Below are 24,016 nucleotides of genomic sequence, written 5' to 3' on the forward strand. Positions count from 1 at the left end.
ATCTATGTAGCTTTTAATTTTTTGTATTAGTTTTCCAATAATTTAAAATCTGCTTTTCTCTGCTTCGTGAAAGAAAAATATACACTGGCCTCTGTAGGTTACCAGAGCACTGAACAACACATTTACCCTCGTTGTATTATTGTGCAGTTATATTTTCTTCACTTATTAGATGATAATGTTTTTATAGGTCTAAGACTCTTCATAGCTGTGTTACCTTCACTGGAGACTTAAGCAATTAGCAGCCAACCCTCAAGGATGCAATTGCTTGACTCTACCCAGGAGAGGTTGTTGTTTGCACAAAACAGTTGCTCCCTTTGAAAAATTATTGTGATGATTTCGGATTGTTTTTCAATTTGAAATCTTTGCCTGCAAAGATGCTATGATTGCAACATGTTATAAAACAAATTTGTATTATTTATAAAGTTTGTTTAAGCACTATTATTAAGTGATATTGAAGTTTCACTTTTTATTATGATTTCTATTTTTTTCATTTGATATCTAATTTTCTCTTTTGAATGCATAGTAAAATATGTGTAAGTTTTTTGGGTTTTGATGGAAGAGAAATTTTCAAGGTCTGTCTTGGTTGAAAATGGAAAAATTTCCTGAGAGACAAAATTCAACTGAATTGTTTTTATGCAGCTTATTCTAACACTTTTGTGGCTAACTGCAGAGATTTGATCTTTTGTAGCTAGAAATTAGCTTTTTTATTTAATAGGTTTATTCTAGGAGTACAAACAATAGGTTATCTGCAAACAAAATACTGATATCAAGCATTGTAACTCTCTTAAGATCCATAGATAGAGATTTGTACTTTGGTAAGGAAAAAGAAATTTAAAATACTCTTCTAAAACAATCATTGAAGCAATGTGAAGCAATTGTTATATGTAAGAAATAGTAAAACATATAAGCAGAGTACACAGAAGATAACGTTTCTACTCTCAAGAAGTGTGCTATTTTGTCTTTATAATGTGTTGTAAACAGAAACTAGAAGAAATAAATCGAAGTTCAAATCATTATATATTTATTGAGCACCTAATGTGCCCAATATTGGATACTAAGACAGTGAATTAGAAGTTCAATAATTTTTAAAGTGATGACCACTTGAAATTCTAACAAAATATAAATTTTTTTTTGGTCAGGTCCTCTCTTGCCTTTCTTTTTATTTATTTATTTTTTTTACATTTTTTATTGAGTAATAGTTATTTTACAATGTTGTGTCAAATTCTAGCGTAGAGCACAATTTTTCAGTCATACTTGAACATATTTATATTCATTGTCACTTTTCTTTTTTCGCTGTGAGCTACCACAAGATCTTGTATGTTTTCCCCTGTGCTATATGGTATAATCTTAATAAATAGTATTATATATATAAAAATATATATATATGATAAATATAATTTTAATAAATAATTCAAATAATAAAACTGCTAGACAAGAGGTATAAATTGTGTGCTATGAGAGAATTAATTAGCTGATTATCTGCAATCAGTCCATCAGTGAAAGTGAACAAGGTAAGTGTGAAATGAGAAAGAAGGAAGGGGCGTATGAGAATGTTAACACTTAAATTTTGCTCCAAGCCATATTTTCTGAGTAAGAACTACATAGAGGGCAACCAAAGAAACATGTTTCATGGGTTTTTTTTTTTGAAATTTCACATTGATGCTATTACACTATCGATAATAGCATATCTATGCCTGTATCTGTAACAGCCCTCGATTTTTGTCCTGGTGTGAGTCTCTTCAGGGAATGCACCCAGAAGTGCAATTATAGGAGTATAGGACATGTGCATTTTCATCTGTATTAGGTATCGTTTGAGGGCTGTAGGGTGAATGTACCAATATAAACTCTCCTGGCATTTTGTGACTTGTTGTTTCTTACATTCTCTCCAATATTTGATGGTTTTTCTATTTTATCCAGTCAGATGAATATGCAGTTGTATCACTGTATTTATTGATTTCTGTTTTCCTGATTACTAATGAAAGATATTTTCATTTATTTATTGGCCATTTAATTTTACCCTTAACTTCTACTTTTTCATACTTCTATTTTTCATACCTTGCTGATTTTCTTTTTCTTTTTAAAAAATTGACCTGTAGGAGTTCAATTCTTTTTCTGTTTATTTCAGTTCTATTTACTTGAATTTACTGTTTTATTCTTTATTTAGCATTTTAAAATTAGCAGTTAAATAAACTTATTTTCAGTTTTAAAGACATAAATACAGTTAAGGTAATGATTTTCCTTCTGTGTATCACTTTAAGTTTTATTCACAAGATTTTTTTAAAGTAATGTTCTTGTTGTGATATTTTTGTATTTCATGTCTGTTGTGATTTTTTTTAACTCATAGGTTAATCAGGAGTGAGTGCATGTCCATGTGTGTTGTTTAGTTTTTAAATGTATTTAAATATATTTTTAACTATTTTCTTATTAATGAATTCAAATTTAATTCTGTTTTGATGAGAGATCATAGTCTATAATGATAACCGAATCTTTTGAGGAATAGCCAGTTTTGGAAAATGGTTTATGTATCCTTGAAAATAATATTTTTTGCCAATTAATGGATGCAGGATTCTGCATGTTAGTCTGTCAGTTGTTTGTTTGTTTTTAATGTTTTAGCTATTTCTAGTAATTTTTCTGATTTATCTTTGTTTCTGAAAGAAGTGTATTGAAATATCCAGCTCTAACAGTGCATGTATCTCTTCTTGGAATTCCCTCAGTATACACTCATACTTCTTGGTCACTTTGAAAGAGTATTCGTGTTCATTGAGTGTTAACGTCTTCTCGGTAGAAATTTTTTTTTTCTTATGTCTCTTATGTCACTGTGATAACTTTTCCTTTTAGTTCTGTTTTGTTTCATGTTGTTTTGCCAGTTGTGGTTTGTAGTTTTATCTTTGCCTAGTGTGTGTGTGTGTGTGTGTGTGTGTGTGTAAAGAAATGTGTATATAAAGAAATATGTATCTTTATTTTAATGCATCCCATACTATTTTACTTTAAGTGTGCATCAGGTAAATTTCACAGAGCTAGATGTTATATTTTTAATCTAGCCTGTTCAGCTCTCATTTTTAGTACTGAAGTTAATATGTATACATATATTGTGATTCATATGTGGACTTATTTCTGTTATCTTATTTTACATTTTCTAATACTTTATTTATCTTCTCTTTTTTCTTATTTCCTTTCAGGTGTTGATCAGGATTAATCAAGTTTATTTATTCCTTTTTCTTCCTTATTTTTGTCTCTCAGAGTTTTCTCATTTACTCTCATTACTAGTTTGGCTATTAGATACTCTAAAGTTCCTGTATTTTCATATTAACCCTTATTATTTTTTAAACACATTTACCTGAACTAACAAAGTCTAAAGTTAATCAGTACCTTTACAGCCTAGTCCAAATGTTACAAGGACATTAAAATTTTTAACTCATTTTTAGCAATAAACTGTTTTTAAATTAAGATATGTACATTTTTTTAGACACAATGCTGTCACACACTTAATAGACTACAGTATATGTAAATATAACTTTTATATGTACTAGGAAACAAAAAAATCTATGTGACTCTCTTTATTGTGAAATTTGCTTTTTGGCACTGATCTGGAACCAAATCCACACCATCTCTGAAGAATGTGTATACATCGGCAAGCATCTCCTAAGAAAACAACTTCTGTATGACCACAGTGCCATTAGTGCATCCAAGAAATTCATACTGAGATAACAATATTACCCAGTATCCAGTCCATATTCTGATTTCTCCAGTGGCTTTTAAAGTAGCCCTTACTTGTTTTTGCTTTTAAGTCCAGCATCATTCCAAGGATCATGTGCACTGCCTTTCGTTGTCATACTTCTTTAGTTTACTTTAATCTGGAGCAGCCCCTGCCTTTTATTTTCTTTCATAATCTTCACATTTTTGAAGCATTCAGCAAGTTGCCTATAGAATGTCTCACAGTCTGGATTCATTTGACTATGTTTCCTCATGATTAGGTTAAACCTTTTGGACCAGAAGACTATTTAGATGACGGTTTCTGTCTCTTATCAGGAAGTACATAATAACATGTTGTCCTATTACCCATGATGCTAGACCCAGTCACTTGGCCAGGGTGGCGTTTTCTGGAGAGCACCATTGTAAATGTCTTTACCCCTCATTTATAATTAATAAGTAAGCTGTAGGGGCTCCTTCCTGTCCTTTATTTTTTATTTATTTAATTTTCGTTTTTACTACAGCATATTATGTAGCAGATAAATACACATATCGTTAGTGTGCTGCTCAGTGAAGTTTCGCAAATGGAGTGAATCCATGTAATTAATCAGCCTCCAGCTTGAGATATAGACTATCACCAGCATGCTGAAAGCTCCCCTCACAGCCTCCTTCAGGTACTTCCTCTTTCAAAGATAACTACTATTTGAATTTCTAACCTCATAAATTGATTTTATCTGATTTTATACTGTGACTAAACATAATTACACAGGATGTACCTTTCCTTGCCTGGCTTCTTTCACTCAAGGTCACGTCTGTGAGGCTTATGCGTGTTGTGTGATGACTTTGTTTTGTTCATTCTTCTTGTGGTTTTTACATTCTATTGCATGAATGCATAAATGATTTATCCATTCTCCTTTTATGAGTTTTTGGATAACTTACAGTGGAGTTATAATAGTTTCTGTAAACATTGTACATTTTTTCTGGTTAAATATTTATTTATGTTGGAAATACTCTCACAGAATAGAATAGCTGGGTCTCAAGATATGCCCAAGTTCTGTTTTCAGAGTCCTTTTATTAATTTACTTTTCCATATAAAAAAAGTGTTTAAGTGTTCTAGTTGCTCCTTATCCTTGCTGACACTTGATAGTATTAATTTCTTCTATTTTAGCCATAGTAGAGTCCTACTCCACTTTTAAAGTTCTCTAAGTTAATCATTTAAAAACATGTTAAAATAGACAACACTAAATTATATTTGCCCAACTCTGTTGCCTGGTTGTTTTTTTTTTTTTTTTGCTCACATTTATTTTTACATTCAGCTACTGTGCTCTTGGTTCAGTTTCCTGCTTGATAAAGAATATTAGAAGTTCTTTCTGTGGGAAATAGTATAATTTTTGACTCTGTTTATCTAATTATTTTATTTCACTTTTATTTGAGTGATAATTCAGTTGTGTATGGAATTTGGGGGTGATAATTATTTTCTCAGCCCTGTTGAGACTTTTTTCTCTTTGTTTTCTGCCTGTCATCATTGTTGATGAGAAGTCTGCTGTCAGTTTAATTGTATCTTTATAGGCATATATCTTTTCTCTCTGATGACTTTAATAAAATTTTCCCTTTTTGACATTGGTTTGTCAAAAGGTCATATTACCTTTGGACATTTTACTATGATGTATCTATATGTGAACTTCCATTATTTTTCTGCTGAAAACTTTATGAAATCCTTCAACTTGGAGATGTATATGTTTCTTATATGCTACAATTTCACATTTATTATTACTTTGGAAATTTCTTCCCCTCTATTCTCTCCAGAAATTTTTAGCCCTTTTCATTCTCTTTTCCATATGTCTTAAATTTTCTTTCATGTATTTTCACTTATTAATTTCTCTGCAAGATTCTGTGTGAGCCTCTTGGATCTCTCTTTTAATTTACTTATTCTGTGTTAGTCTAATGTTAAATTTGTCCTTTTGAGCTTTTAAAATTATAATCTACTGTATTTTTCTTTTCTAGAATTTCTGTTAGGTAATTTTTCAAATCTTCCTTTGATTTTTCGTACCACTTTCCCTTATTTTATGGTTTTCTTCATTTATTTGTGAACATTGTAAATAATTTGAAGTTCATTTAAAATTACTTCATTACCTCCATTTCCAAAATGCTCTACAAATCCTGTTTGTTTGCCAACTCACTCTTAACAGTGGTTGCTTTATTCAGAGAGGTTGTCAGTTTTTAAAATTATTATATCTTCTTTCTTGGGATTCATCTCTCTGGCAGTCCTGTTTACAATAGTTTTTAATAAATTTGTGTTAATATCTCAGCTTGGGGATATCACAAGGCCCTAGCCTTGTGTATCACATGAAGTATGACCTCTACTCTTGAACGGAGAAGGCTTAGTTTTTCAATTTCTTTTCGTTTATTATATTTCAACATACAGCTATGGGTAGATAACAAACTTCCTACCAATTATTCCAGAAATTTCTTCTTTTCATTTGACCTATGGAACAGTCTTTCCCAGCACCTAGCTTTATGCATAAAAGTCAGTTCTAGCTCTCTGCATCCAGGGTCCCATGGTCTGGTTTCTCTTCCACAAGCAATCAGGTCCTCAGCCATTATCAGTAACTTGCTCCAAATTTCTGTTGAGCCTCTCGGCATCAGCTTCAACTCAGCATTTTCACTTTGTGTTACTCTGCATATCTGGCAACTGAGAATTTACTCTTTTAAAGTCTTAATCTGGATTGTGTATTTAAGATTTTTTATGAGGTGAGGAATTGTTACAACTCAGCATTCCAACATCTTCACAGCAGCTTGGGAGATTTCCTGCATTTGATGTGTCTTCTATAAAAGCTCAGAGTCCTGGGTCGTTGTTATTGGCAGGCTACTTCTTTGCCCAAAAGTATGCTTGAGGGAGTCAGTTCTAAAATAGATGGAATAAGTTTCCACTTATTTGATAATGTACACTTTTACTGGTTGAATATTCTTGTTTGTTAAAGATAAATCTTCAGAAATATAAAAAACTTAAGTTTTACGGTGTCACTGACAGAGGAAGAGTATCAAGGGTACAGTTTCCACCACTGTGCCCCAAATTTTGAAATTCTACCATTCTCACTTGTCAAAGATCCTTGTCTGTGTCTGTATTGCCACTAGTAAACAGTTGTAGGGGCTACAGATGGGGAAACAATACTGCAAATATATTTAAGTGTATCGAATACCTCTGTGGAAATCAACAAAGACACAAAGCACTGATTCTGGAGATCATTAATCTAAGAAGTAAACTTAAAAAAAAAACCCCAGTAAAGTGTTGTATTTCTTCATGCATCTAGATTTTATTGCAAATATTTTATGAAATTGGAAAGTTTTTATTTGGGGGATTTAAAAAATACATTTCATGGTGTTAGCTGTTCTTCACCTAGCTCCCCCTCTAGCAATCTTTTGTTCCTTACTATCGCTACTTTTAGTTACCAGGAATTATGTTAAAAATAAACAAATAAACTCATTAGAATTATAGTGCTGTCACAGATATTTGAAGGACAAAGGTGGGAGGTAATTTGTGTTTTCTTCTTTGCAGCACAAGTTTATAAAGTTAATTACCACAATTCTGAAGAAAAGGTAAAAGAGGATCTAAATTTCCCATTTTGTTTACTTGACTTGTATTTAAAAGTTTCCAACTCTCTTCTCACTTTTCACTTCAGAGGTGCATTTTCAACTGTCTTTCAACTAAGTGCACTTTTCACGTCCCACAGGCAAATCAAAGGCAGTATGTTCAAAATCAGATTAATTATCTCTCCCCAATCTCTCCTCAACAGCTTCCCTCCCTTGTTCCACCCCCTTGCTCAAGCTCTTGCCTCTGACTTGGTTCTCCCCTGTTCCCTGTACATCTCCAGCCTCTCACGGTCCCACCGAGCTGCTGCCTTCCCCTGTTGTCTCTGAGGGAACCGTCACCTCCCACCAAGGTTACTGCAGTAAGTCTCCTTGGTCCATCTTCTCCACTTAACTTTCCACACTTCCCCCAGTTTGACATTTCTCAAATACCAGTCCGACTATATCTATAGCTGTTCAGTGGCGACCAACTCCTCTTAGCAATGCTTACCTCTTAATACTTACTTCTGAACCCCTTTCTGTTCCAAAATATGGCCATGCTCATTTTTGAAGAAATGAACATTATACCCCTCTTCTGAATAGACTTTCTCACCTGTGTCTGATGTGTACATTTTTTTTCTGGGAATGTTCCATGTGCTCTCAGCCTCAGTTAAGGACTCTCTTCAGGTACATATATACCCTGTCTGAGCACTTTTCATTCTGTGTTGCATTTAACTTGATTGTGTCATCCACCAATCAGAAAGTGCCAAAGACAGAGGCAGTGTTTATGTTGCTCACCGTTATGTGTGCACAGAGCCTGGGCCCTAATAGAGGATGAATAAGTATTTATTAAATGAACAAAGAGTAATTAGAAAACAAAGATCACACTATTTCTGATGGACTCATTTTTTTTTATCTTTTTGTTTGAACGTTTTAGAAATACAACAGATCACTCCAATGTGCTTGAAAAATCCAGAATTTACCCTAACTGAACCTTTATTTTATTCCTCATACAACTCTCAAGGACAGTGTGATAGCAGAGAAAGAAAGTTAAATGATTCTGATTCCAGATGGATCAAAACGTTGACTCGTTAGTCCGTTCCCGTTACTTAATAATACAGGAAATAAGTGAGGGCTGTGACTCACTGGTCCTCTCAAGGGTAATGGATTTTTCCCAGTGGTTTCTATTTATTTAAGATAAGTCCAAATGAATGTATGTATGTTCCTATATGACTGAATTATTGTGCTGTACACCAGAAATTGACACAACATTGTAAACTGACTATATTTCAATAAAAATATAGATTAAAAAAAGGAAAGTCCAGCTTTTCTTCCAGATGACATGTATAGAAAGTGAAGGATACTTTATATTTCTTTTAAAAATTGATTAAGATTTAAAAAATGAATGGATAAGTCAAGCCTACAAATCCTTAGCAAATAAATGAGTGGAGAATTTCTGACCTTGGTCAAGGATTTTAGCTGGTGTGAATCCAGGTATATGTAGGCCTCTTGTTCTGTCCAGGAACTGCTGGGACTACTCCAAGAGAGTAGGAAGTTACTATCTGACAGAAAGATCAAGTTGGAGGCAAGAGTTCCTTTATTGTTTTGACATTTATATGTTGGTCCACTATTTCAATACAGTCCTAGTACATGGCCCAGCTCTGTCCCATCGACGGGAGACTTGCCAGCATTAATGACAGTCAGCAGCACAAGGAGTTCTGCTGACTGTAACCTTGCCTAATGCTTTGATACCGATTAAATATTTAAAAACAGAAAGGTTCCGTATTTAAAGACAATAAACCGTGCCACTCTGAATTAAAAAAGTTTTAAAGTGTCAGACATCTCTAAGACTTTGGGCTAATCATTCACCCTTAGAATGATCAAAATAAACTAAATTTCTAATTCTGTGCCGCCATCAAGAACATTTGAAGTGGGAAGAACTCCAGGGCAACATTCTTCTTCCCGGCTTTATTCCCAAGGGACCCAATGGATGTATACATGGCCCCCCCAGAGCAGTTGCTCGAAACTGCCTTTGAAGCCCTAGATACTGCCTTTGAAGTTTACTACCAAGATCCAAGGTCTTGACAGACCACATGTGTATTTGGTGCTTGCAGAAAAACCTCTTTCTACTCTTCCTGGAAGAAGTGAAGGAACCACTCAACTTATCTGAAAAAGATTCTACACTTTGGGAATGTTTCTGGCTTACTTCGTGAAGCCTGCCCAGCCCTCCCCATATCTTGCTTCTTCCACTGCCAACATCTTGGAACACAGGCCTCAGAGAGACTACATAGGTGACTTAACTCATCCACTTCATTAATAGTGTTTTATTCAGAATTTCCATTTTAATTTGATTTATCAAATTTTAAAAATGAGTAAAAATGTTTAGATAGTTAATTTCAAATTATAGAAAGGTATGCTGATCAAAACATGGTTCTTTAAAAAAAACTACTTTATTAACATTGTCACCAAAGTGTCATCAGGACATTGAAGGTACAAAAACTCAATAGGTGGTCTTTTCTTGTTCTCCAGTGAAAGAGACTTATTTCTAAGTTCATTACAGAATTCAGTTCAAGATTACTATGGGTCAAAATTCAGCAAGGAGACAAATGACTGGGTTTAAACCACAGAAGAATTGGAGACAGTTGTCTCTCCAAGACATAAATTCTGTATTTTCTTGAAGCCAAAATCTTGCTAAAGTCATGAAATACTGTTAAAAGATAAATGGACAGCCCATCTTATCTATGGTTCAGAAAACACATGGATTGGGCATAGAACACTCAAAAGGAGATAAGAATTTTGTCACTCACTTAATTTCGTCTATACTAAAATGGTTTCTCTGGCAATTTGACCATGTCCCCAATAAAAAAAAAAGGCTCATGTTTATACCTGTCTGACTTTAATATATTTCAGGATATGTCATGATTTAAAACAGTGGTTCTTCCTACTTTAAAAAAAAATCATGGCCCACTTGATTGAAGGGGGTTGGAGGGAAGTCTAAAGTTCTAGTCTACCTGCTTGGTTCATTCCTCCTTTTTAATTGAAAAGAACTCAGTGATAAGGAAGAAAAAGAAAAAAAAAAACAGTTGGTAGTGTGAGCTTATACATATGTGCTATAAAACAATGTCCTCTAAACCAAAAAAAAAATTTATTTCATCACCTTTGTTTTGAGAGTGTGTTACAACTCAGTCTGCACAGATTCAATAGTACACCTACCAACAAGGTGCATGTAAGTAGCCATTTGGTGGAGGTGGGATGAGGTGGTGGTGTATGGGTTGTATACATCTTCTTTACCATTAGTGACATGGATGATTCCTATTTAAACCTCAGTATGCACATATCTTAATAACTAGTTACTTGAAAGACATAAGCTAAAAGCATCATTAATGTAAATAATTCATTAACAAATGATAACCAGATGGTCCTCAATAACCAAAAAAATCCTCAATAAATTAAATTGAAAATGATAAAGCTAAACTTTATAAACATTAATTTATAATTACAAAGCAAAAAAACCCCCAAACAATAGTAAACTGAAAATTGACCATAAGGTTGACGAAGTCCTGAGAATGAAGCACACTAGTTGTTCACATGCATGTGGGTAGCTTTCCAGCACTGCAGATGTTGCCTCAGTCTGACTACTTATAAAATACCTTCTTCCTTAAATTCTAACAATATGCTGAGTTTAGTTTATGAACCTCAAATATTAGTAATTCATAATGACTCACCTATTTAACTAGTAAAAAACATGTAGTTCTTCCTAAAAATGAATGTATATGGAATTGTACGTCTTTGGCAATAAATAGAAGAAAGGTTTTGTACTTTTGGATCAGTTGGAGGCTATCAAAAGGCTCTGTCAGAAGCACCTGGGGCTGTGGAAGCCCAGGTGTAGCAAACGGAAGACAGTTGTGGCCTCTTGGGCTGCAAGTTGAAGGGTTGGTGAACTGCTGAGAGCTAGAAGCCTGCCTAATGGGGCACGTCTGCTCATCCTTCAAGGACCGGGATGCTGCTGAGACATTTCAGTCTCTCATGGGCTTGGAACCAGATGGCCTCCAAGGCTCCTGATGACTCTGGGAGTCACCATTTATGACTGATGGGGAGATAACTGCACTGGCTTCTGCTCAGAGTTTTATTAGCTATACAGTTAATCTCTAGACAGTACTCTTTATATGTTCTGGAGAAAGCGACCACACAGATGACCTGCTGGCTTCTGGGCTTTGTCTCTGAACTATTACTCTAATTCCTTTGTGGTAACTTGTTTTTATATTCATTGTAAATTGGGAGCGAGTTTTAATAGATAAAGCAGAAGTGCTGTTAGCAATCCCTTTCCAGATGACTATCCATCCTTAGTTGGTCCTCTGCAAGGTTCTTCAGGCAAACCCTTAATGAAGATACTTTAATTTTCAATTTTATAGGAGTGTCAAAACTGATCAAAGAGGTGGACAGTTCTATTGTGGTATTCCTGTTGGAATATCTAGGTTATCTTAAAGATCATCTCATGTGTTTGAAAACTACCAAACTTGTCCTTTCCCATATTCATACCTTTTAATAAATACTTTCATTGTTTCTCTTGAAACAGGTATGTTTGGGTTCAAAGATTTGCCACCAATACAACCTTGTTTATCTTAACATAGGTGGTGAAAAAATAACCTACTTTGTAAGGAGCTCTGTGACTTCCTGAACATTCTCTTTTCTGAGAGGGAGTGAGCCAGACTGGAGGACAGCATCTCCCATGGGGCAGGAGAGACGGTGAGTGAGTTATGCGGCGATCCCACATTTTGTAAAACACTGAAAGCTTCTGTCTTTCTGAATCACAATCGATTTTTGGACACAGACTCTGATTTCATCTTGATATCTAAGACAATGGTGAAATTAAATGCTCTCCAAAATCTAGGCAACTGGATCTTTGTCCTTGGGTCTGTGAGATTCCATGAACAAAGTGCTCAGAAAGAGCTCCATTCCGTGAAATATTGGAGTTTTGGAAACACACAAAGCCTGTTTAATTTATATGAACCCCCAATGAGGGAAACATCAAGAGGTTTGAAGTAAAATTTTTCCACGTTATTTCACAGGCCCTGCTTCCTTGCTGAATGTTGCTTGTTTGCTTTTATAAATAATATTTTCTCTAGCTGGCACACTTAAACAGGATCCTTTCAAATAAAGTTCCTGGGACATTGAGCAATTCCGGTCTCTTTCTCAGTTGAAAATAAAGGTTGTATTCTTTCCTCTATCCTTCCCTTTTGAGTGGCTACGAAGAAGTTGTTACTATTGTTCATGTTAAAGAGAAAACTACAGCTGCTAATTTTTTTCTGAAGTGAAGCACCGCTTTCAGCCTTGGTCATGTCCCTGAAGACAGGCTTTTTTAGGTGTTACTGTTATTTCTCAAAGAGCAAGAAGTGGTAATAGAAGTCTGAAGTCTAGGTTTGCTCTCGTTTCTTTCCTGAATGTGTTGTGGTTAGGAGTCCTGCTGCTGGGTGGAGGTGCGCGCTGATGTGACCCCCTCGTTGGCTCATGGTGCTGGGTGGCATGAGGGCTGAGCATTTTGGAAGTGGCCATGATTTCCATCAGCAAAGAAAAATTGGCTAGTTGGCAATTAAAGGTCAAATCAATAATGATTCTTTTGTGTGGGTACAGTTGGAACAGAAAACCTTTCACCAATTTTAATAAAAACTCTGAAGCATGATTGTAAAGGAGCACTGGGTAATCCTATGACCTCCTTGGAACATATAAGAACAACTCTCAGGGTGATCCTCAAGGTCAGAGAGACGATGGAGCTTTGGGGATGGCTCTTTCCAAAGAGGGCATCATGTTCTCATTGGCTGTTTTAGAAGTAAAGCAGAGATTGCAGCAAGGCTGGAGAATAGAATTTATTGGCTAGCATGGGGGAAGAAAGTTGGCCCAGAACAGCTTTGTAGCCTTTAACCCATATGGTGGAGAGAGGCTAGTTCACTAGTAAAATAATTTTCAGTGTGGCAAATTGAACTGGGAAAATGAGTAGAGAGAGGATAGGGACATGTTACAGACATATTAAAATGTGTCTTCCAACAATGTGGTATAAGGGAGACTTCTGGACTATCCCAAGGGCATATGGGTCAACCATGCACTCAGTAATAAAAAGCAGAGAGCCTCCTTCTGACCAAATACCTGGGCAGATGGTAGGGGAAAGGGGTGTGGCTGCAAACAGCCCCAGGCTTTGTCAACATCAACTACCCACAGACTTGAAAAATGGATTTTACCCTTACAAAGTGTGGGAAAAACACCTGTGTGGTCAGATTACCGTCTGCACTCGTACTATCAGTATCCACTCAGGGCACAGGTACGACACAACCATACGCCCTCCTAGACACCTTCAAGAGAGAGGCAGGTTTGCCTGGATTTCTCTCTCACAATGCAGGGCTGATAGGCAAGGTATTTCTCTGGATTGGGGGCACTTCTTGAGGAGCACTGAGAGACACTGGTTCCTTTTTTCCTCGGAAATCTTGCCTTAGCACCTGCACCAAGGATGGTCTCCAGCCTGCAACACAGACCTAGTCTGGCCCTGACACTAGGTGTCATTCACATGCCTGTGGGGCCTGAGGGACCTGCGGCAGCAGCGCCTCATGCTTGAGGACCATGTTCTCTGTCGTGCTTCAGAACTCTTTTGTCTACAGATCTGCAGAGATCTGTGCTCTGAAACCAGCATTGAGCTTTGCTTTTCCTGGAGCCTCTCTGGTAGAATGTCCTTCCCTAGACATTCCCTGAGCTTGTTCCCTCCCGTTACTGCTTTTATATTGTCTCCCTAGTGAGACCGTTCCCTGTCACTCTGTATAAAATAGTCCACTTCTCCTAGGATCTACCCAATTTCCATGCTCTGTTTTTCTCTTATGCCCTTTTGCACCATCTGGCACTTTATACATTTTCTAGTTTATTTGCTTATTTTCTTTCTTGTCCCACTAGAATATAAGTTCCATGAGAGTAGGGATTTTGTCTGTTTTGTTTACTGCTATTTTTTACCACAGTTATATTTGGGAAATAAATGAGTGAGGGTCTTAAGCAAAGCTTGTAACTCTGATCTCTCTGTTTCCTGAAACCCATACACAGTTTGGGCATCAAGACAAACGACAGATGGAAAGAGATTTTTTGCAAAGGATGTAACCTGAATGGGGCCAGGGTCCCACCGTTAAACAGTGTACCCAAGGAGCAAAGTGAAAGCCTCTTTTCTCTGAAAAGGACAAGCAGTTTTCAGTGCTTCCGGATTAGGTGATGTTAGGTGATAAGGCAGGAACCTACCCAGCCCAGAATGTTGTCCCTGGAGTGACAATGGCAAGTTTCTTGTCCTCTGGGGAAAAGAATCAGGACAATTGATTCAGATGTGGCCCTAGAAAATGCCAGAGTCCAATAGTTACTGATCTGTGTCTAGATTTTAATTTCTTTAAATCTTCCCTTTTCTGTCCCTTGATATACATTTTTGAAACCAAGGTAGCCAGGGAGCTTGGGAAACATGCTTCATTTTAGATCTTTAAAGTCACATTATAGGAGTGATCTCCCAGCCTTAAGAAAAGAAAACATTTATTACCATGTTACTGACTCCACCACATCAGATAAAGGCAACTTCCCTATAACCTTAAATATTCCTCTGGAAATAACACGCTGATTGTTTACTCTACCAGAGAGCCACCTGTATTTGTTTGGCAATTGGACTTTAAACATAAGAAGAGTACAGGGCCATGAGCCTGAAGCAGAGTCTTTTACATAATTACGTGGTAACTATCCAACTCCCAGAGTTCTTTTAGGGATAAGAGAGAGTTAGGCACCTCTTGCTCTATATGGAAATTCCTTTTAAGTTTGTCTCCTAGTAGTTGCCTAGTTTGTGTTCCTCCGTGCTTTTCCGTGGTTGCTTAATTTAGAGATGACAGAGGATCCTTACCTGGGATGTGGGCTTAAGCACTTCTGGAAAAGTGGCTCTGCAATTGATATGAGTAGACATGGATTAAACACTTTACAGATACGTCCAGGATCCATTTCAGTAGCTAATGACTTCACCGGAAAACCCAGCACTATAGATTGTCTTCTACTGTGAGTCCCTGATACAGGGCACTAGGATGTTGCTACCTTTCCTCAAATGCAAGAAAGGGAGAAGATGCTCTGACCTAGAAGTCCTAACACTGCCTACTCAGGCTGGTTTCTGAGGAAACACTCAGTGGTATAGCCAGCTGCAAATTAGGTCATGTCTATTGGGCTTTTACTTAACAGTCTTTTCTTAAAGATGACATTCAGGCTCTTCCACTTCTCCCTGCCTCTGCATGGTCTGCTTCCTGTGCCTGGATCTCTCTCATGCTTACCCCATCTTCACTTGGCCAAAGCCTTCTCCCAGTTTAATACTCAGCTCAGGTTTCACCCCATACATGAAGACTTGGCTGGGCGGTCCCCGTCTGCAGCCTGGGTTAGCAGTGCTTCCTCTGAGTTCCCAAAGCAATTTCTGATTACTGCCATGGTATGTGATATGACCTGTGTATGGTTCACCTCTTTCTGATAGCAGTGGTTCTAAATTGTGGTTGTATATCAAAGTGATCCAAGGAGATTTTTGCACTCCAGGCTGATGAAATTAGGGTCTATGCAAGTGGGATCCAGCATTCAGAATTTTTAAAACTCCCAGTTGATTTCAATGTATAGCCGAGGTTGGGAACCACTGCATTAGAGGGCAAAGTCCTAGAGGGTGACGGTGGGCCCTTTCTTCTATCAACCCAGTGCACAAGCTTGTCTGATGCTAAAGTTTTGTTATATTAATAAATTAATACAATTCAAGCTAGAAAATTTTAGACTTTTCATCAAGTTATGTAAGAGATAGCAATTTCTTTTTTCTAGAATGCAAATGGGTTCAGGATAATAAATACAGGTATCATATTTATTAAAAATCATTAAGTCCATTGGTGTTACAGCATTTATTTAGGGGAAACCTATTGTGTTTTTTTCATAAATCATTTTCTGAAGACTCTTCTGATAGTATTCTATACTTTTTAATACATATTTCCTAAGGTAAAATGATGAATTTGAGGAATTGTGGATTTGTATGAATGCTTCTGCAGTGTTATGGTTTAGGAGATTATACATGTGAGACCCAGATACAGTGCTTATCAAAGTTGGTTTATAGACTGACTGTATCCAAAGTAAAATACATGTTTTCTAGACTCCAGCCCAGACCTACATTTAGAGTCTTTGGTAGAAAAATTGAGAAATCTACTTGCATCTTTTCTCTTTTTTATTGAAATATAATTCATATAATATTAACCCCTTTGAAGTATAAAATTCTGTGGGCTTTAGTATATTCACAAAGTTGTGCAATTATCACCACTGTTCAATTAGAGAAAATTTTCATCAACACAAAAAGAAACCTATACCCATTAACACCCATTTCCCATCCACCAGCAACCACTCCCTCAGGCAAGTAGCAACCACTAATCTACTTTCCATCCTTGTGGATTTGCCTGCTCTGGATGTTTCATATCAGGGAAATCATACACTATGTGGATTTTTGTTTCTGGTTTCTTTCACTTAGTATTTTCAGGATTCATTCATTTCATAGCATGAATCAGTACTTGATTCCTTTTTCTGGCTGAATAATATTCCATTGTTTAGATATACTGCGTTTTTTATCTAGTCATCAGTTGATATGGATATTTGAATTGTTTCCACTTTTTGGCTATTATAAATAATGCTGCTATGAATGCTTGTGTACAAGTTTTTCTGTGGATATGTTTTTAGTTCTCTCAGATATATACCTAGGAGTAGAACTGCTGGGTCATATGGTAACTCTTTTACCTGTATTTTAAACAACCTTTTTAGGTGATTCTAAGACTCACTGAGGTTGAGGACCACATTCCTAATGTCACTGTTTCCTCCAAGACACTGTACCTGCAATCTTAACAACTGCCAGCAAGTGTGAGATTGTGCCTGCTAATGAGTGGAAAAGAAGGACTATCATAGCATCCAATCAGTTATGATTCATAAATAAAAAGACTACTAAGTTAGAATAGAAAACTAATAATATCACATTGTTATCTATGTTTGATAAATTTAAATTCCAATATAGTAAAGGACAAGATTTAAAGAAACAGCTAGGAGTAGGTCAATCATTAAGAACCCTGGTATCCTCCCAGGCTACAGTTAAATTTGCCTCAATTTATTTTTGTCTAAGAACCTAGACAAAAGCTAGAGCTATTCTGATCAGTCTTGCTCCAGGAACCAGATTCTGGATTTGACAGGTGTAGTGGAAATATACCATTCTTTCTGTCTTCTGAGTATTTTGAGCACTTTTCCTAGACTTGGAGGTTTCCTTACTTATGTGTCCTAACCTTCTCAAGGTAGAAGCCTAAAATTCACTTTCCACCTCCTGTGCATCCTCATTGATGCTTGAGACTTGCTCTCTACCAGTCAGAAGCATCCATGCCAGAATTCAGATCAGAACCATTTCTGGGCAGATTCCACTCACAGCAGAAACACTCTGTACAGAGGTAGAGGTTCTCAAGGAAGCTTCCAGGGCTGGCATCAGAGGTACTAGTTGGGGTAGCACAGTGGTGGATGATTGCACTGGGGCAGTTCTGTGTAATTTGAGCATCATTCCTGGCTTCACTTTCTAAGTCTGGTCCTCTGGCCACCTTGGAGAGTCTGAGAGTCACTCATGATCTTTAATTAATTCATATTCTGCTAAAATTGGAGGGAATATATTTCTGTTAAACAAGAATATTATAGCTATCACAGAACTCTTCCTTTGAGGCCCCTTAATGCTGAACTGTCAGTAGAAGCTTACCCCAAATTTGCTGGTTAGCTTTAGGGCCCTGGCAAATCTCTTTTCCAGAAAAGCCCTCCTTTTTAGGTTTATTTTGAGAAATTGTCTCCACCATTCAGAGTTTAAGGGATCTCACTGATACAGTCTGAACCCTTTGTGATATTTGATACTAATTATAAAATATTTATCCACACAACTATATGTTGATTTCTAAGATACTCTCTGCAGAATACTAACTCTGAATGATGACCTCTTTGCCAAGTCCATCAGCCTAATAAGTTTAGGTGGTCTTATTTCTTAATCAACCTGTCTGCCCTGCTACCTTTCTCAAATACCGCAACAGCTTGAAAATACAATGTTTAATAGCTTTATCTGAGCATCAGCAATGGATGAAAAGTTTTGAGGAAAAAATATGAATCTGAGTTTTGAACTTTGTACGTACATGTTGTTATTATTTAATAACACCTAATCAAGAACATATCCAACCATTGCTTTTGACAAATCCCTTCTTACACTTTTTGATACAAAGAAACTTGTTAGACTCTAGTGGGCAACCTGGAAGGCCTATGAGAAGATGGGTTCTGTGATGCCAAAGGTATATTCCATGCAAGAACCTGTGAATGTACTGAAATTATGTTAAACCTGATTCTTCCCCAACCTCTTCCATCCTCAAATGGGCTACCAGCCTTAGGAGACCAGGTTTTGAGTTTTGTAAATCACTGTGAAATGAAATCCAGGAAAGAAGTGTTTCAGTTGATGTTCTGACATTTCATCTTGATCTTCCTAGAGGTTGATATTGCTCTGACATGTGATAGTCCACAGAAAATGTCACAAATATCAATCAATCCTTTCTAACGTACGTTGAAACTGACTTCTGCAATAGCTCCCGTGGTGTAAACATACACCATTCAGACCTAAGAATACATCTGGAATCTTACTGCTATGCGTTTTTAAGGCAGCACATGATCATTGCAAAAAGAAAGAGAGCCTGTTATTGTAATTAGTGTTATTCATGAGGGCTATAGAGAATTACAGGTTTAGGCTTTAAATTTTCCCAGAACGTATGCTTGAAAATAAAAATAAAAATCCATCCATGAAAACTGATCAAAGTTGAAGTGTCCTAAGAAAAAGAATTTACAATACTTAAAGAAGATTTTGAATACAATTATTTATCCTCAACAGAGTTTAAGACAATGCAGATACTTAAGACCTGACCGGGGGAGCAGTGGGAGCCCAGTGGCATAGAATTTTACTGGCTTGAATTCCCAAAAGGGTCACGCTTGAGACTGACCAGCAAAAGATCCATTTGCAAGGAAGTTATCCTGAAGTTTAAATTCATATCCTAAGATCAATGGCTGAAAGGCAAACTCCCCAGGCAACACACTTTTGGAGAAGTCATGGAACTATCCTCAAAATATTACTGAATCTCTTACCAACTAAACTGCACGATTCCAATATACTGAAAAAGCTACACATTTATGAGCATTTAACATGCTAGATGTTCAGGCAAAATCCACCTCGATCCTAGGTTTCCAACCAGTGTAACTTTTGTCTCCAGCAATAACTAGCTAAAAAGTGCAGCCTTTTAAGGGTTACTGTAACAGAGCTCTGTAATTACTTCTGTTACCTCATGTGCTGTATCTCTGGGGATGGGTGTGTATCAGGCATGGGAGAGTGTTGAGGGGGAAACATTCCCAGGAGCTCTGACTGGACATAACTTGTTTTTAATGCTAATGTAAACATCTAGCTGTATTCTCATTAGTCATTCCACAAAGCCAAATAATGCCTCTTATTCTCATTTCCGCCTGTTCCCTCTTTTGAACTTCCAGTCTGACTGTCTGCATTGTTCCTGCTCCCACCCCCAGCCTGGTGCACTGGGCATTCTCCCCTCCACAGGCAGCAGCCTCCCAGTTTGATCCCCAAACTTCCTCCTCCTGCTCCGCTCCTCCTCCTAATACTTCCTCTTCACCGGTTCTTCCGCCAAGACAGACAATAACAATTCACAGTCAAGACTCCCTGCCCCTAGTGAGCCTGAAGGATGAGGGACTGGCTTTTTAGGATGAGCAAAAATAGTGGAAGAATGAACAATTACTTTCTTTCGGTTTTTCATTTAACTGTTCCTCTTGCTTGGGGTCTTTCCATGAGAAGCTTAAGTTCTCCTTGGCTCCTGCCACATGATGTTGCCATACATTTCTAATGAAACAGATTTCAACAGATTTCAAAGTTGTGGAGTTACTATTTTAGGTTTTCTTCATTTTTAGGGTGACTCATACCTAAACCATGTCAACTCTCTGATTATCCAACTTTGAGAAACTATACCGGTTTAAACAAGTCTGTCTAAATGATTTCTGTTACAGGATTGCAGGTCATTGTTACAGGTTCTGAGGTTATGACAATACTTTTATCATTTAAAAAGCCTCAAATGAACTCTCTGGGACTCCTCTCTCCTGGCAGTCTCCCCGTGGGGTTTATGTCACTTCTCAATAAATGGAACTCAAAGGGAAGAGCCTGGGCAAAAGATTGGATTATTTATATTTGAAACAGTACGAATGATAAACATCTGCACATAAGCAGTTACTTAACATTTAAAATTAGAAACAATTTCCCTTTTTCATTTTGCAAAAGAGAAGGTTGACACCATCAGTGATTTCTAAGAAATGATATTAAAATTTACTTGCTTAAAAAGTTTCCTTACTCAATTCAGTTGAGGTGCTTCTATTCTAGAGGAATTCCTGACAGTATCTGAGAATAGTAAGGCCAAAGCCAAAAAAGGACAGAACAAAAAATAGGGCCAGAGAAGGTGTGAGCCAGCTGCCCCTCCTCTTCCCTCCGCTGGCTCCCCGACTAAAGGCGCACTAATGTGTCCAGAAACGTGCATCCAGAAATGGACGTCAGAGAAAACTTGGCTGAGTCAGCTGCATTTCATTTAGCACTACACAGGGGGAATTTGCGTCATCACAAGTCCCATTTGGGATGTTTGTTTATGGGGTCAAGCAAGAATTGGATGGAATCAGGTGGGGTGATATTCTCCAGGGGGCTGAGGAAGTAAAGGTTAGGAAGGCGAATGTGGAGGGGCAGGAGTGTGGTCAGAATCGCCTCTTAGCATCAAAGATGGTCTTTAGGAGTTGCAAAACTCCTCAGCAGTAGTTTTCCATTCCCCCTGGGATTGACAGCTGCCTAATACAATTGCTGTGTTCTTACTCAGGTGAAGGTGAGCCAAAGTGCCCCTATTAGTTCCTCTGCTTCTCTTCTGGCAGGTGCAGTATCCCACCTGCTCTCCTCATGCAGAGACAGAATAAGTACTTACAAGAATAAGTACTTTGATGTAATTGCTGTGAAGGTGGTAAAATACCTAAGAGTCAAACTCAATAAAAGGAAATCTGGTACTGAAAAATATGTGCTTTTATATTGTTAGAAGAATGTCAGAACATTTATTGCAAATGATCATCACGATAAAGTAGCAGCACCAATTAATGTGAAGGTCCGTGAGGGCTGGCTGTGTCCCAGGCACTGTTTTAAACCCTCTTCCTGTATCGTCTCATCTAGTCAGAAAATCATGATGCAGAATTCTCAGAGCATTCTCTCACCAAAAATTCTCTTAAAATTAGCACTGAACAAAGCCATAGGCATGTTTGCTGGCTTTTGCTGCTGCTGCTGTTGTAATTTTTGTTTTTGTTTTATTAGTTAGCCAGCACTTATGTAAGATTTCCTATGTGGCAGGTACTGATCTAAGAACTTGATAAGTGTTAACTCATTGAATCCTTGTGACAACCCTGGGTGCTATATACATTTACTATCATCATTTTGAAGTTGTGGAACTTGAGCTTCAGGAGATCAAGCAACCTACCAAAGGTCACCCAGCTCGTAAACCAGGAGAACAGGGCTCTGACCCCACAGTCTGTGTCTTTTACCAAGAAGTTGATGCTCAAGCATTTCTTAATATTTAGTCAACTTACCCAATTAACCAGGATAGGGAGGGGTGTGTGGAGCATGCGGGTATTGGGAAGAAGAGGTTGAGGAGGAAGCAGAGAGGCCTTTTTCCCATCTCTTTTCTTCTTCTCAGACTTTGCCACTGACTCTTAAACCTCCTAATTATTGGTGTGAGAGCTCACATTTCTTTCATCTTAGGAATGTTACTGCCTTGTAAACCTAGTTGTGAAGATAGGCTGATCATTGGAGATTAGAAGCTGTCTAACATGTGACTGGTCAAAGTCCATTTTAATGCTGACAGGTAAAGTTAACAGCTCAGATTTTATTTTACTTAATAATTTCAATACTTCACATTTAAAAACACAGTGAACTACAAAATATGTTATATTTCTAATCAGTTATCCAAGCATACATTTCTACCTATTTAGACAATCCCTTAAGTTTCAAATAAATCCAAAGTGGAAACTTCAGCCTCGTGAAGGGGAGTTGGCCTTACTCCAACACTGACACTACCCACCTCACGCTCTCATGCAAGGAGAGGAAATGAACATCCGTTGATGGAGTGTTAGGCATTTGGACAGCCTGTGATTGAGAGGCCTGGCCTCATTAATAAAAGAACCTAAAAATATCTCAAGTAGGAAGGGGATAGAGTTCAATGTTTTGAGAAGGAAAAGAAAGTAAACAAACTCCAGGGGAGGAAGTTGGTTCATTCAAAACAGAGAGGATGAGGTACTGGGGGAGCTTGAGATGTTAGGGACCATACTCCACTTCTACCCAGGTCCTTTAGATAATAAGACCTCAGATAGGCAAGTGTGCCAAGGAAGGCTGAATCCTGGTGCTATATAAAGACCAGGAGCTCCCACAAATCTTCTGGTAAGGCCTAGCACTGAACAAAAAGAGCCACTGGTCTTTGAAGAGCCAATAGGTATGGGCTTGGAGCAGAGGGATCGGCAGCCACAGTTAACTAGACAACAGTGCCTCCAGCTTTTGAATAGTAAAATCCCTGGGGGTCTTACGCAAACCCCGGGAGGGAGGGAAGACTACTCTTCCTACCAAATGCCTGAGACTTAATTTCCTCCTAACAATGACAAAAGGGGCCTGAGTCAGATTTGTATTTATTAAAAAAAAAAAAAGCAATTTGATATTTTTGTCTATTGGCTATCATGGAGCAAGATGTGGAGGGATATTGTACATTCTCTTTCATACCTTTTGATTGTCTAATAGTTACTGCATAAATTTTAATTTCAAGTTCTACCTGGTTTAATAATTATTGTTAATGATAATAATTGTAATTATTTACAAACCAATTTCTAATGTCCTTCACTCTGGGGTCAGATTGTGAATACCTATAGATCCAAGATAAGATGAATGACTTAAACACTGGTGTGACAGAATCTGACATCCACTCATCAAAATTCATGCTCCCTCTTCTTCCTGAGGGCTCAGCTAAACTATGTTTCCCAGCATTCCTTGCAGTTAATCTGGCCTCCTGACTAATTTCTAGCCAATGGAACATGAGCAGAAGTGAGGTGCTCCATTTTTCCAGGCATAACCCATTAGAAACCTCCCAAGCAAACCCCTCCATGATCTCTTCCCCTCTGGCCAACTGAAATAGACTATTACTGGAATGAGCAGGAAATAAACTTCTGTTGTGTTAAGTCACTGAGATTCTGGGGTCTCTCGTTACAACAGCTACTGTTATCCTAATATCAGAGTGGCTGAAACGACAGCCGTAAAGACAGACTGACTCCCCTCAGGTGTAGCCACACACTCATGTCCTTTGTAATGAAGATCTTACAGAACAGATGTAAGGAAATAGCAGTCTAAATTTAAAAATCAGTATAAATTTCATATTTAAGCTGCCTGTAACTGTGTTTTGATCGTCACACAGAGCATTCTATTTTATTTGAATTAATTGCCAACATTTATAAATGAGATTGCACACAAAAAGTTGGATTTTCATCTTCTGAAAAATTGGATAGTTTGGCCAACTTGAGCTTTATTCTCCCTTTTATGTAAGTCATGCGCTCTCCAGATTCACATGACTTGTTCTGGCCATCTTCCCTT

At 37.3% G+C, this 24,016-nt stretch overlaps 1 protein-coding gene and 1 long non-coding RNA gene across 8 annotated transcripts in view; one reads left to right on the plus strand and one right to left on the minus strand.

Moving 5' to 3' along the window:
• The window catches only part of LOC107034508 (uncharacterized), a 340,267-nt gene that overhangs the window by 102,618 nt on the left and 213,633 nt on the right, over positions 1-24,016 (plus strand). For both annotated transcript variants that reach the window (XR_012069844.1, XR_012069846.1), the window contains exon 3: positions 11,889-12,003. This is a non-coding gene — a long non-coding RNA (uncharacterized lncRNA). The remainder of the gene's footprint in view (positions 1-11,888; positions 12,004-24,016) is intronic.
• The window catches only part of CCDC192 (coiled-coil domain containing 192), a 175,509-nt gene that overhangs the window by 86,554 nt on the left and 64,939 nt on the right, over positions 1-24,016 (minus strand). The window lies entirely within an intron of this gene.

This window comes from Vicugna pacos, chromosome 3 (assembly GCF_048564905.1).
Source record: "Vicugna pacos chromosome 3, VicPac4, whole genome shotgun sequence".
Lineage (NCBI taxonomy): Eukaryota > Metazoa > Chordata > Mammalia > Artiodactyla > Camelidae > Vicugna > Vicugna pacos.